General features: G+C 32.6%; 1 protein-coding gene across 1 annotated transcript in view; it reads right to left on the bottom strand.

Annotated features, from left to right (window-relative positions):
• The window catches only part of LOC116431011 (uncharacterized), a 244,855-nt gene that overhangs the window by 16,215 nt on the left and 213,925 nt on the right, over positions 1 to 14,715 (bottom strand). The gene's annotated exons all lie outside the window — the stretch shown is intronic.

Raw genomic sequence — 14,715 nt, 5'->3', positions numbered from 1 at the left:
CAAGGGCCACATGTCGCGGCTTATACTCGCCATTTTGGTTCACAAAGAAGGAAAGTGGCGATGGTTTCAATAATTTCGTTCACGCATTCTTCATTCGAGCTGTCGTCGCGAAGACGAATCGGCCGTTCATCGTACTCGTAAATTTTCACGGACAAACACAAAGGTTTGTTTAGCTTACTGCGTTTGATACACGACTCACCCGTCTCCCAATAAAAATTCGAGGGTAAATGTGATCGCACTCGAATAATTGCAACATGTGCCGTACAATGAAAGGCTATTTTTCGGGGAACTCCGTGTTTTAACGAGGCTATAAACAGCTCGCGCAGAAAGTTTCCTCCGTAATTGAAATGGATCGTGAAAATTGAGTGAGTAGAGAAACATATTGTCAATGATTATACTTCTATAGACATTTTTTATTTGATTTCTATTATATTTTAAATGTCAATTTGTAAAAATGAAAGTGAAACATTTCCTCTGCAATGAGAAATTTTTGTTAAATAAAAGTAAGTAATATTGCATTTAATGACAGTATATTGTTGTATAATCTTACTTTTTAGTTTGTATTATTATACAGAGTTGCAGTATCAATACATTTACGTTATAAAGATGTTTAAGGTACAACAACATTCTCCATCATTATCGTACACATTATGTAGTGTTACTGTGGAACATAGAATTATTTTGTAAGTGAAATTGTTATATACATAATTAAGCACTAGCAGAAATGTTTCAAATATCACTATTTCAATGTGAGAGCACTAGTAGCCTTATTTTTTTTTAATGTAAAGTAAATTTATAATGTTTATCATTATGATATGTTGTACATATAGATTGTAAGATATACGCTGAAAAATGTGTTTATACATTTGTTTTAAACAATTTAATGTTTTTGAGTTTGTAAATATGAATTATGAGAAAATAATGAGAAAGTCTACAGAACAGATGAGAATTATTACAAAAACTAGTATGAATCAATAAAAACTTACGTTATAAAATTGAATTGCAAAACACAAAATGAATGTTAAGAAAAATTAAAAATATCTTGGTAAGAATTTTTATAACAAATAACGAAAAAGATTATGTTGAATAAGTATACACATATTAATATTAAAATGTTTTGTTTAATAAATTGGTAGGTTACTTTGAGTACTGAAATGTAACAGCCGTAACAGGCAATTAAGGGCGGGGGGATGAAATTGAATTCCGTTAATTCGAGATCACGCAGGAATACTGACTTTTAGCGGAGTGGCGAATAAGATTCCATGGCAAGGTGTATAAATCCTGGAGTTATTCTGGTTCGCATCCTCCCTGGAATCCATGACTATATCTGACGTGATAAATTACATTATTTGAGGGTCAATGCGATCGTTTTAGTAATGATGGCATATGCCGCTGAATGAAATTGCTCTTTCGCGGTAGTCCACATTTATCGCTGCCATAAACGAGGTTGCTGCCGACATCGGACATTCTTTCTGACGGCACGAGAATTAACGAGGCAACGAATCGAGTGTAAATCACGGGCAGGGGAAATATTTTCGTGAAATCCTTGCAGATGTTTCTATTAATGACCAATTCTTTTCTGCGATGAAAATAATTGAAAGTGATGACCGATTTGTTTGGGGAACAATATCGACATCTTAGAAAGTCGAATAGGAAATTAATGTTGGATACTCTTTTCTACGGATAACCGTAGAGTTTCTATTGTATATTCGATTTAATGTATTTGTATATAACAATTTTTTTCTCCTACGTACCATATGCATATAATAAATTGCAATTAAAACGATAGTTCTAGTAATAATTAAAGTAAAAACATTTCACTTTTGTTGGTATACGTTTGGTAAATTAAAGTTTTGATTGAAATAATACTATGTTGTATATGCGTGCAAGCTATTATTAGAAAAAATCATTTAGACTTTACGTAGGTTTAAAATCTTCAATTAAAGAGTGAAAAAGTGAGAGAGAATAATGCTAACGAATGAAATTATTTTAACAAAGTAAAATGACTAATATGACAATTGTGTCATGAATACTAAATTTTATTTAAAAAAAAAATTTGAATGACGCACGTAATTAATAATATTTTAATAGTCGTATTTAAATAGAAAATTAAATTTATCTTTGATATTTAAGTACACTTTTGAAATACAAGATCGAAATATATTCGTATGCGAAATTAAACAATTATTAAATTTTTCATGAATAATTGTTGCTAATACCTCTAATTCTCAATTAGATTTTTCTCAGAGATAGTTTTACCCATATTATGGGAAGTTAGGAAAAAGAAAGTGGTTCGTTCTAAAAATTATACAAATTCAAATCACTCCATGGACATAGAAAAATCTTTTCAAAATTAAAATCATTGTAGATCTAAAGACTGAATTTCTGTGACAATGACCTCAAAAAACTTGACATATGTACTGATGTAATATCATTCATGAAAAACTACTAATTGGGAACCCTAGAAGTAAAAACTTCACGCTTTCAAATGAGCACAGCACGATTGTTGTAAAATTCCTTACCAAGTAGTTAGAAAAGCGTAAATATGCGGAATTTCTAATTGAAAACTCAGTGGCCTTTCAATTTTGCAAGAAAATGAAATTTAAATTTAAATCTAAAGTTTATTGATTGTGGAAAACTCTAAGATCCCGTAGTAACTGATATGTTTAAACAGGATCGATTTCATATAATTTCTTTAGAATTTTTGCAGCAGTCCTCACTTTCGCAGATATTTTTCTGTGATTAGAAATTAATTTGAAAAATGCCAGGGGTTCAGTGCGACACGCAATTGTCGCAAAACGTGCTTTTAAATACGCTTAATATTCCGTGCTGTATGATTATATTTTTGCTGGCTTCTGGCGACTCATGGAATATGCCAATAACTGCAGATTCTGACAGATTTGCATCGTGTAATTTCAGCGGACGAGAGTAACGAGTTCCTCTGAGCTCGTGTAATGTTGACAACTACTAGGAAAATGATTTTTGCAGAATCTTATTTCGTTTATGCTTTATATAATAATATGCCTTGCATAAAATAGATGACATCTTAAAATACTTATTTCGTGAAAATGGTGTTTGTAGAATATACTCGTAGGAATGTATTTTTAGTATTTTTAAATAAACATTGAAGTTATATCTGTCTGTTAATGTAATTGTATCAGTAGTCAATACGAATAAGTTATTTATACTAATTTACCTTTTTGGATAATTGTCTTATAAATATATGGGTATTTCTATTAAACTTTATTTTTATCTATTTTACATAGAAAATCCAAGAACATCTTTTAGGAGGTTTTAAAAATGATTGAGAATTAACTCTGATTTTACTATAGGAATGAAACGAAATGAAATGAAATGAGACGAAATGAAACGAAATGAAACGAAATGAAACGAAATGAAACGAAATGAAACGAAATGAAACGAAATGAAACGAAATGAAACGAAATGAAACGAAATGAAACGAAATGAAACGAAATGAAACGAAACGAAATGAAACGAAACGAAATGAAACGAAATGAAACGAAACAAAATGAAACAAGACGAAGCAAAATAAAACAAGAAGAAGCAAAATAAAACGAAATGAAACGAAATAAAACGAAATGAAACGAAATAAAACGAAATAACGAAATGAAATGAAATGAAACGAAATGAAACGAAATGAAACGAAATAAAACAAGACAAAGCAAAATAAAACGAAATGAAACGAAATAAAACAAGACAAAGCAAAATAAAACGAAATGAAACGAAATAAAACAAGACAAAGCAAAATAAAACGAAATGAAACGAAATAAAACGAAATAAAACAAGACAAAGCAAAATAAAACGAAATGAAACGAAATGAAACGAAATAAAACGAAATAAAACGAAATAAAACAAGACGAAGCAAAATAAAACGGAATGAAACGAAATGAAACGAAATGAAACGAAATGAAACGAAATGAAACAAGATGAAACAAGATGAAACAAAATGAAATAGATGTGTAACTCATACAACAATGGAAGATAAGGCTGAAGACACTTGTGTAAGTCTCTATTAGAAGAACATGTGGTAGAAGTCTTGCCGGTGTATGTGCACCTTAAGAAACCGTAACTGTTTACATGGATCCCAAGGATGCTTGGCTACAATTTCGTTTACACGAATCCGAAGAATGCTTGGCTGCAGCTTCGAAGTTGAAGTCGTGGAAGTGCGAAGAATGGGCAACACGCGTAAACGCTCAATCTCATCGGTGAGCAAAGTTGCTTCACTGTGCACGGTAAAAAGAGGAATGTTTTGACAACCGATCTTTTACAAGTGATTCCAGTGACTCGGCTGGGACGGAACAGCATACAATTCTGTTGAGTGCATACCCGTACTCACGTGAAGTTAAAGTGCCGATCACGTAACTTCCTAACGAGCCGTTTCCTCTGGCACACGAGCAACAGACTTCGCCGTTAAGTGGTAACTACAGAAGTCAAATCGCACGTTTACATATATTTATCGGTATCGACAACCTCGTAAGGTTTTAAGACAGTCATAATCATTGTGATTTATCCGGATCGTTATTCAGTGGCATAACGATGAGACGCTCGAAAGATAAGCAAAGTTGCTACTGAAAAAAGTATCTTCTTATCGTTCTCACTTTCTTCCTGTGCAGTTTAACTTTATTATATGATCCCTTTATTATCATTCAATGATTTATCAACCACACCTCGACAGGATCATTATAGATCGATATCAAAGGGAACTTGTTATATAGGTGTTAACGTTGTTGTGATCTTATTACAATGCGGTTTGCGATAACACTGAATTCAATCAGAGCTTTTTCTGTGGACATATTGAATCGTAATGTTAGGATGCTGTTTGTAATTATTTCTGTTTCAATTATTTTTATTTTTAATACTATTTTGTAGTTTTATGTAAAGATACTGATACTTTAAATATTAGGTTGAAGTATAAATAGTGTATTTTCTCTTTCAAACGTAGCTTTTGTTTTATGTTATGTTTTAATTTTTGTTCTAAAATGTAGATTTTCCTGGGACTTATTTTTAAAATATTTTTATATCTTTCCACTTCTAAAGTTAAACCAGTTGAGATTCTATCTTCATTCTTCGTTTTATCCTCATTTGCTTTGGCTAACCTTGTTTTTTACTGGTCTACAGAGTAACGTTAAATTTTGATGATGATATCATTGAATTAAATGTATTCTGTTAATTACTTCCTCTTATGTGCAACAATCTTTGTGTTTCAAGATACTCAAACAAAAACTACAAGCATCCCGCTCTTTTTCAAATAATTTGCAAATATTGAGCATTTTTTGTTGTATAACGTGTTTTCCATAACATTATATTTTAATCTTAGACCATTCAAGTTTCAGTTAATATATTTTTTAATAATTGATTCCTACGTTATTCTTCTGTTGCCATATATCAAACTTCACTTTTCGATTAATGTGGCCCGATAATACTAAAAAACTGCAAAATTTCGTAACAAATTATGAATACAACTTTTGAAATCCTACTAACAATTACCTTTCTACAAAAATGATAGTAAGAAAAATATGACGAAATTAACTACCTTACGTATATCAAGACAAAAAACTAACATTGGTCTATTCTTTGTATACAATATTTATGTATTTAAATATATGATGCAAAAACGGTCAATACTCCTTTAAATAACGAAATGATATAAAATAATAATTTTTTGCTTGTCAAAGTATATAAAGAAACAAATAAAAATCTTCTGTTCACATGCCTCACACATTAACAGTGCAACATAAACTACGTACAACTGTTAGATAAATTACCTGTACTCGATAATTGCCTCTAACATAATATATTACCCCAGGTAATGTACTATCCTTTCAAGATTCTACGAACTTTATTCTCACAATTACGAATACTCAGACTCCTAATTTTCCTCCTCCGAGATTGATCATTTGAACCACTGTACGCCGTAGCCATAAATCTACCCGTGTCAAGTGTGAATGTCATTGAATCAATATAGAAATATCTCGAAACGAGACGATGCTCTCGAAGAAATGACAAGCGCGTTCTTGTGGTATGACGTGTATCTGTGGATATAACACACGCGCGGGAAATTATGTATCGCGACTCAACGGTTCACGCGGGTTCAAAGTCAACTGGTTCCTACCCCATATTCAGCATGCAACGAATACCCGAGCGTAATTGCGTCACAGTTTCATCCGTGTGATCCCGCGCGCGGCTGTCATATATCTGTCGGTCTCGTTGAAGGCGCGAACAACCGTGCGGCAAGCGTAACGTGCCTGTCTCACGGCCGAGATTATCATTTTTACATGGGCCACTCTCGTGAACATGTCCCCCATCCATTCTCTCTCGTTCGAATTCGCGTGAAATTCATTTACTGACCCGCCCGATCGTGGAAAAATTCGAATGTTGAGTACCTTGATACTGCAGGTAGCTACTTTCGAGCATACTTGCGTTTAATATAAATAATTGATAATATAAGTTAACCCCTTATCTTATAATACTGTGTTAAACTCCCGGTGCAGATTTCACACCGAATCTAATTAATGTTGATTATATTTAATTTCCTTGCATTGAATTTACAATATAAATGTTTTGTTATCGATGTATAAATATTCAAACAAATGTTGTTTCAAACTTTTAAGATATATCTTCATTTATCTATTTAGGTTTATTATTTATTTTTCAAATATTGATTTGCATTTTATATACTCTATTTCGAATCACTTAGTAAGTTACGGAATGTAAATGATATTTTTGTATATCTTTTTATGTTGAATATTATATTTATTGTATAAAATCCATTGGAATAAATTGATTAGTTTATTAACTATAACTTTCATTATTTTCCACTCAACAAACATTCCCCAACATATATCTATTATAATACTATTATATTTTTTTATTAGAACAAGTAATTCTCCTACGTTTTGCTTTTGTTTTTCGTTAGAATATATTATAGGTACATTTTGTCCACGTTTAACGAGTATGCACATCATTATTTCCTTTCATTGCCAGCGTTATCATAGATTTTTGAAATAAAATTCCACAGTTAACAAATTAACAGCATGGGGAGTGAGCCGGCGTAAGACCTTGCGGCGGAGCGTCATTGAAACATCGTAATGATGGTTTTCAATTTTTAAGGGGTGGCTAATAAAAGTTCGCACCCGGATGGCAAACTCCCAGGACGCACCTCTGATAATATATGTAATCAAACTGAAAATTTCGACCGACTATAACCGTTCTCCTCAACGTTACTCGGGAGACCAGCAAAGAATTTCTGGAAGCGTTATCGCCTATCAAAGAGTACACCCTGTCGTTACATAATGACACCTCACACCGCGACGCCGAGAGAGTGAGCGATCACACCCTCGTTATATCTATCGTGCGCGTGGGATTTCCGTGATACGTTGAGCGCAAGTTGTATGCGGATCGGTTGGTCTACGCTGGTGCGTTTACCGGTGCGGGCGCATTTATCGTCGTTTACAGTGAACTTATCGTAAATAATGGTCTCGTTAGAAAGAAACTACTTAACGGAGAGCGTAATTTCGCGGTCGCATCACGCACCACGCATCAGCCCGCCTCGCCAGGCTGTTTTACACCTAACCGAGAAAACTTTATGACGCGACGCTGACGCTCTTTGCCCGTGGATAAGAGATTTATTATTACCGTAACGACGGCTGGTCTGTGTACCATGTTGCAACCGGGTTGTCGCACAGCGAACCTAGCGAACGGGAACCTTTTTGCTTGCATATGATCAAGGCCTTTCGATGCAATTCATTGGTTGACCCTTTGTCCTGTGATTTTCTTCGCGACTGTGCTTGATGAACCAATTAACTGCGTTTGACGAGTATACACGTTATCTTAAAACTCTGAATGGTGCTAACTTTTTCAACGATGGGCTATTTATTTCTTTACATAAACACGTAATTCTTTTTCGTTTTGATTTAGTGTATTATAAGTGCATTTGGCCCGTGTTTGGTGAGTTTACACTTTATTATTTGATTTTATTGCACGCATAATAAATGGTTTTTCAAACTAATTTCACACTTAACGGGTGAAACTGGTTTGTCATTTGTGATTTAGGAAACGGGAAGAATTTGGTATTTGTTGTATGTTTACGTTTACTTTGAAGGTTAACAATTGATAATTAATATTAATATTTGATATTTAATTTATAATCTTATATTTGAGCCGTATTTATGCAAGTGCTTAGATATTTTTGTAGAGAGCAAATGAAGCAATAGACCTAGAGAAAAATTTGTTTGATGGCAGGAAGATTCTAAATGTTTGCTTTTAATTTTCATTAATTTAAATGTTAAATATTTTAATATACACAATTTATAATTTCACATACACTCAATGGAATATATCGATTATGTTCAGAAGCCATGGAACAAGTTTCGAAGGTTATCCACTTCAATTTAAATCTACTTCACTTTATTTTTATGATAATAATTATTATCTGATTTTAATTCAATTAATTTAAGTGAAATAAGACTAATTTGATAATGAACACATGCAATCTCTGATTTAATTCACACAGTTGATCAGAACCTATCAGTTAATAAGCGATTCGTGAAATAGTGCTTACACGTGTAGATACACGTGGAAAAGTATATTTGTACGATGGCGTGAACTTAATATGTCAAGTAGGTATACTCTTTAGAGTTTATTTGCACTGGTTATTCGAATGTGAACGATGTTTAGACTTTTACGATTACTGTGATCTTCTGTGAGCCAAATTTAACTATGCACTGCATCCTCTATAGCTGGCATGATATCTAATGGTTCAAAAACATTTTCGCTATTTTTGTATCAGACTAACAAAGCAAATTCTCATAAAATTAAACTTAGTTAGAAACTACGCAGATTATGCTAACTACTGAGAAGAGACTGTTGAAAGGAAAGATTCCAAACCACGTTCTTTTCATGTCAAAACTGAGCAACTTATCAATGTTTATATTTCCAGGTATAATATTAGATAAGTTAATGCTAGAAGAAATATTAATTTCAATTATTCCACTTTGCGAATTAATAACAGTGAATAACGGATTGACATTACGTATATATATATATATAATATTCAATTTATTTTATTATTATATTATTCATTACATTATATATATATATATATATTATTGAATATATATATTCAATGTGTAAGATAACAAATATTGATTAATAATGAATTAAAAGAAATATTTCAACTTTCTCAAATCTTTTGCTTCCGACAATATCTTAATTTTTTAATTCTTTCAAAACAAATTCACGTACAACAATCTAAATTTGATGGTGTATAACTATACCAGACAAATTTTCAAAACTAATACAATCCACGGTCGCTAACAATAAAATAAAAACGTGAACATAATTTCACTAAAGCGTCTCCCGTTCCACAGTTTTCACGATTGCAAACAAAACATCGTTTATTTCCCATTAAATTATTTTCGCAAAAACTGAACGACATTCAAGGGTAGACACTGGTAATTTAATTTCGTCGTAATTATGCAAATGACACAGTTTCCCGTGAACCGTTGAACGGTCGCTTGCAGTCAAACGCGTAGATACCAATTCTTTCCCGGAAGCGAAATATTTCACCGAGAAAATAGGGAACATGTATTATTAATTCGAAGTTCCACGCGAAATTATACCCATTTCATGATTACACTGGTTTTATGCATATTCGTTTACCTTCATCAATATTCCATTATGTTTTCCTCCCTCCCTTTTTCCTTTCTGCTCCATATGGTCGTGTCGCATACTTCATAGGAAACGTTAAAAAAAAAGGAAGAAAACATTAAAAAGGAACGATCACGCTGTTAATCTCTCGTGATAGTTAATTTTCACGACACGGCACAATTTCCACGATTATCAGGAAACGGGGATATCCGTCGAAGCCGATGATCATTCGCTTTAACGATCACGTCACCCTTCTGGGTAATCTCGTGTTACCGGAATGATTGAGCGCGATTTCTTCGCCGCGGTGAACTTTCAATTACAGTCGAAGTTATTCTAGAAAGAAAATGCTCGCTCCCTTTTGTTACGGGGCACCGAAGAGGTTCCATTTATCTCCGGGATCAGTTTTTCTTCACGGGACGGGATCGAGCGGACGACTTTCCCGATTCTAAGTAACGCGCAACCGGCATATTTCTAAAAACTTGACTTCGGCGAGGTCGCGGTGCTGCCATTTTAATTTCTGCCGCTTGTAACAGCAATTTGAACAGCGTATTTAGTCCCATCGAGGAATTGAATTTGATGTATAGGGTGAACGGAATGAAGTGGTGAGGTGTGTTTTTTTTTATCGAAATTGCAGGTGCATTTGATTTTTTCGTTTTTACTTATTTTCTTTTTTAATCTTTGAGGATATTGATTGTGTTCTTTATCTGTATTGTTTTTGGATAATATGATATAGGATATGGGATTGGAAAAAATTAATTATTATTTGAACTGAATTGAATTTGATGAATTTGATGATTTGATGATTTAGTGCAGGAAAAAAGTCTCTACTTCTTTAATAGCTACAGTAAGCAATGTATTTTTTATATGTTTTTACGTTCTCCTGCAACATTTTATGAAATGCAACATGCATTTCTTCTGTACATTTTTATTTGTTTAATAAAGCAATGACGATTGTCATTGACATAACAAATAACCAATGAATTCAAGCTGAAAAGCGATTAAGCAATAACAAGTATTTTTACTTCCACGAAGTAATTTAATTAGTAAGATTTCGTTATCAGTGTGTCAACGTAAAAGGATTAAACATAAGAGGACAGAAAAGGAAGAAAAAATTCAAGAGAAGTAGAGTGCAAGAGATCCGAAGACTTTAAGGAATGTAGAATACGCAGCGGAGACATGTCGAATGGTTACATTGTATCATTCGGTAATAGGAAAGTAATTAAAGTAATTACAGTGGACAATTATGAGGAAGAATGAGAAAACCAATTATGCCTAATTGATTGCAAGCCAGTCGTTTTGTTGCATCTTACTAGAATGCTTAAGGGGGAAAAATTAAGCTTATTCCGAGGATCGTTTAATTTATCGTGAAACTCGTTTTCATAAGAATAATTTCTGTACTTTCGACGTTATTATTCGTGATTTGAATAATTGAGTTACTATTAAGTGTCAATTATTTTAATCAAAGCTATTAACATAATATAAAAACGCTGTAGTAATTTGAATAGTATAATAATGTTCTAACATGTAATATGTAATTTCATATTAATTTTATGCTAATGAAGAAAATAAAATACTCTTATGAATTTTTTTCTCCGTAGAAATAAATAAGAGAGAAAGTAAAACTATAGATAACTAGAGTTGATGGTTACAAAGAGAAAATTATTCTTCTCAATCAATTGATGTGCTTGAAATTCAATATTGCTTCTAACAAAATGAAGAATCACAAAATATATTAAATCATATTAACTAATACTAAACTCCATACTAATTTTTATTTTTTTCAAATAAGAGTAGAATAGTATTTCGATTTCAAGCTGTATTTTCTTAGCAAAATAGTAAACTGATACATCTGAACTACTAATGTTCATTAAAGGGTGCAAACTGTTAGACAAATTACCCTTTAGAACTGGAGGAATTACTTTTTAATATTGTCTCAAGAATTTCACATCCTATAGGTATCTTCCAATCTCCAGCATACTGTCTAAGCTGAAGATTAACATACATATCGCATATAGTTCATAAATTTATAGATTATATGACAATAACAAGTAATAATAATCAATTGATACAATAGTAACAAAAAAAAAAAAATAATAATACAACGTGTAACAATATATTATACATTAATACGAGATAATACAACATTTTATGTACATAAATTATTATCGAATCAGAACAAAAATATTAAACAGTAAGATTTAATTCTTTTAAGTTAAATGTAATAGAACACATTTTCTTACAAAAACCATTGAATTCTGCACCATTAAAAATCTTACTTGTCAGTACCATAAGGAGATGACTCGACGTTCGGCGAGACGACACAAGGGCAAGGGGTATCTTTCTAGCTTACAGTTTTTTACTTTCGAGTGGTTAAGTATAACCGTTTTGAATCAAGAATTAACCCTTTGATTTATAATATCGTGTCAGACTCGTGACGAAAATTTTCAATTGAATTTATGAAATCTAGGTGTTATTCGTTTTCTTTAAATATAAATTAAATATTACTTTTCTATTATCAATCGTTAATCTTTGGAGTAAACATAGACATAGAATAAACATAAAAATTTGTTGTATTCTTACTAAATTATTAACGATAAAGTAGTTGTATCGATTATAGTTAAGAAATAAATCATAGGACAATGGGTTAAGAAATAAAACCAGCAGAAACTTGTGAGAAGAAAAATGAAAAACTGATAGATCAACCGAATTCCTTAGCCTAGCCATCGAGTGATCTAGCAGTACATTAAGTTAACATGAAGATCTTTGTTCATAGGCAACTGTTCCGATCCGTCATCGCAAAATTCGTACAAAATTGTGTTCACTTCGGTAACGAGTTTCGAATAGGTGAGGTTTCACGAAGTAATTGCATTCTCAGATGACGCAGCGGACAGCCACTAACAATGTCTTCTTCACTTTAAATTAAATGCGAAACCGAGTCGAGTAGCGCAGTGGCACAGTGTGCCGCGAACTCGTGCATTTGTTAGCATGGTTGCACACGTGCCCGACAATTTTGTAGAGTCCATCGTTCTATTCTAGTCACTTCGGCTGGCCATTCCTGCACGCGTCTGTGACTCTAATAATTGAATAGACGATCGCCATCTCCGTCTTTTCCCGCGGTTTTAACCAACGCAACGCCGCGACGCGCTGGGACGAACCGGACATTCGGTTACTTCGCTCGTTCTCGAAGGTAATTCGGTGTTTAACTGGGCCGAGGCGACGTTCGAGGTTATTGTTCCCCTTTCGCAATTAACCGGGTAATGAGAAATAACTCATTTCGTTCCGACGTTCAGCGGAAACAAAAAAACCACGTTTATCTGTCGATGTAACATCTTACGAAGGCGAAATAACCGGAACGTCATGTGACCGCGTTGGGGTACAGTTTTCAGAAGAATTCTTTAGACGGAAAATGAATTTCTGTGGGAAGCAATGGTTTCGTATTTTCTAATTGTTTTAGCAGCTTGCAGTATTTGTAGCAGTGATTTGTTGCAGCAAGCTGAAATTGGTTGTTATAATAATTATTGTTATTTGCAAATTGTTAATTTAACGGTTGGAATCTTGTTATTATTAATTTTTATATTATTACATACAATTGCTAGTTGCTTGTTACTAATTTATAGAGTAATTACTTATGTAAGATACGTAAGAATAAAGGCTTCAGACAAATTTTTTAAACCTGCCTTTTTTGGTTTTTGACTACTGAAGACTAATTTGTTTAAAACTCAATGAAATTATTTTAAATACATCAATAATAGAATATATGATAAAAGATAAGAACTTCAAACAAAATAATTTGTATTTTTCTTCACTTTTAATAAGAATTATAAAATTGAAATGTTAGCTACAGAACAGACTTTCTTAAAAAACTGATACTATCTGTTCATCCAGTAAATTCAACTTTTCTTGACTGATAAACGGTGAAGTATTTTATTTTCCACTGATATCGCCTCATTTCATATCAATATTAAAAAATTTCGTCTTCCATAGACTAGGACAACGAGGGCAAGGAGCACGCGAGCTTAAGATAGAGTGGAATGCGGACTGTCATCGTTTGAAATAGAAGATGGTAGTTTGACCGTCGAGTCTTCTTGTTCATTTTTACGCAGATAGTCCACACATTGTCAAAACATAGCACTCAAAGTGTTTAAAGCAGAAATTCATGAGTCTGGGAGGTATTATATCGTTCGATAGTCAGTTTCGTTCATCAAAATCTTTAGTCTTAGTGACTAATGTATAGTATTCTGTGATTTCATATATTTACATATGTAAATATGAAGTTAACACATTCACATCGAGACATGTTTCTATTTGTTTAATCATGAATAATGATAATAATTATGTTTGTAAAAATAATGTTGAAATGCATTCTTTTGTTACGTCTCTAGTTGTCTAACTTGAATTGCTAATTATGGGTAAATGTAAATATATAATTTGATAAATAATCTACTTATTCATATTGACTGAGTTGAATCAACATGTACCACGGGTGGACAACATATCGGTGTGAACAAGTTACAGAGTTTTCAGATTTCATCGAAATTAATTTTGAATTGTCTAGTTACATGATTTATTCGATTGGCGTATTATTCTAATCTGTAGATACATTTTTATAATATATAATAATAATTCCATATATGAAGGGAGAAAATAATAAATAAAGAATTCATTTTTAAGACTTAACATGTACATTGCAATATGTTAAATCAACTTTAGTGCAATCAGAGCACTATAGGTAATACTTGTCCGAGTAATTCTGTGAACCCTAATGATTTCAGGTTGATAGATCAATTAGTTATTTCTCCGGAATGCGTGACGTGTTGTCGACAAATGTCTTTGTACGACCGATTCAGTTTTTCTACCATTTCTATCGTTGGTCGTGCTCTATGTACAATTAACAAACGACAATTCCCTTGATGATCATTATTAGAAACGCGTGACAGTAACATGCTCTACAATACGCTTTTTACACGGAAAGAAATCTAAAGACCATTTCACGTTTATTTCACGAAGAATGGTATCACTTTATGATTATTAAATAAACCAAATTAA

Source organism: Nomia melanderi, chromosome 5, assembly GCF_051020985.1.
Source record: "Nomia melanderi isolate GNS246 chromosome 5, iyNomMela1, whole genome shotgun sequence".
Classification (NCBI taxonomy): domain Eukaryota; kingdom Metazoa; phylum Arthropoda; class Insecta; order Hymenoptera; family Halictidae; genus Nomia; species Nomia melanderi.
The sequence above is the reverse complement of the archived record's forward strand: the minus strand, read 5'-3'. Positions and strand labels throughout refer to the sequence as shown.